General features: G+C 33.8%; 1 pseudogene; it reads right to left on the bottom strand.

Annotated features, from left to right (window-relative positions):
• Window positions 1-244: 244 nt before the first annotated feature.
• Window positions 245-1,111, bottom strand: LOC117286118 (annotated as a pseudogene).
• Window positions 1,112-1,456: the final 345 nt, after the last annotated feature.

Genomic DNA, 1,456 nt, shown 5'->3' with positions numbered 1-1,456 from the left:
GAAAATGTTCAAAGGGGAAGGTTAACTAGGAAGGGGATGTGTGGGGGAAAGAAAAGATGGAAAGGAAAAAGGAATAAAAAGGGGAAAAATTGAACTAAACTTAAATAGAGAGGGATAGAAGGGTTGAAAGGAGTGAAAGGAAATGGGAAAAAATAAGAACCAAGATATGTAATGTACAGTAAGAAATTCCCAATAATGAATGTGATCATAATGTACACCTAAAATGTACTAATAAACTTAAATTTTAGGACACACTTGTGTAATTACTGAATAACTTCTCTGGTGTGAAAAACTGGAAGTGTAAATAAGGATCAAAGTGTATAATAGATAATGTGAAATAGGAAGAAAAGGTGCAAGGGGGAAAATTAATTTTAAAAATGTCATAAGCACTGGTAGATTTTTGTTAAGCTTCTTTACTGCACCTTTATAGGCTGAGGTATTGAAATCCCATATCCCAACATCATCTGTCAGAAAGGCCTGTTCAAAGACAAAATTCTAGGAATCTCTTGTATTACAATCAATCACTATTAAAGACAAAGTTCTTGTAATCTCTTGGACAATAATCGATCACTATTATCCTCATATAAGAGGAAACTCTTTAGATTTATTCATTTTTAAGAAATTCAAAATATTCCTAGCATGAATTTGTTCATTTTGTTTGTGATTATTAACTGTAAAGCAATACCTGTTTGCAGAAACAAAAACTGGCTCTATGAGTTTTACTCTCTGGCCATAGAAAAATGCTTCACAATAGACCATTTAATATAATCTTCACTGACAACTCTGGTGTTTCCCAGAGCTCCAAAAACTACATAAACACTACATTTTTCTGGAGAGGGTGTCTTTAGTAGGGACCATGAATAGCCTCAAGGGAGGAGGTGATCAAATTTTACTATCAATGCAAGGTAATGGTTTCAAAGAGATCACTGGCTTGCTGGAAGAATTAGTTCATGGAACATAGTCCCCCAGCATCTAATTTCACATACTGTAAACCAAGCACTGGTTTCTTTGAGATGAGAATTGTTTTGAGTGTCTGTTCAGAATGCAATACTGTTGCATCATTGTAGAAGACCCAGAATGTCCAGAAAAGTGCCATAAACATTACCTTCATCCCTGGTAGGCCTCTCTACCACCCCCTTGATGCTTGTAGCCTCCCCTTAGAGAATATTTATTCTGGAAAATATTAAATATGAGCCTAAGTAGAATGTGTATTTTGATATTATTGGATAAAATATCCTATGAATATTAATTTGATCCAGTTGATTAAACTCATTGCTTAATTTAAAATGCTCTCACTCATTTTATACCTACTAAATTGTATCAGTTACAAAAAGAGTATGTTGCCCTCTTCAATTGAACTAGTTGCATATTTTGAATATTTTATTAAACCTAAGAGTTGGATTATTTTAATTTTTGCTACAGTTTGTGGTCTCCAGAGTCTCAGTAGATCTAGCCT

The sequence above is a fragment of the Fukomys damarensis genome, unplaced genomic scaffold (assembly GCF_012274545.1).
Source record: "Fukomys damarensis isolate Sample0158 unplaced genomic scaffold, DMR_v1.0_HiC HiC_scaffold_15, whole genome shotgun sequence".
NCBI lineage: Eukaryota > Metazoa > Chordata > Mammalia > Rodentia > Bathyergidae > Fukomys > Fukomys damarensis.
The sequence above is the reverse complement of the archived record's forward strand: the minus strand, read 5'-3'. Positions and strand labels throughout refer to the sequence as shown.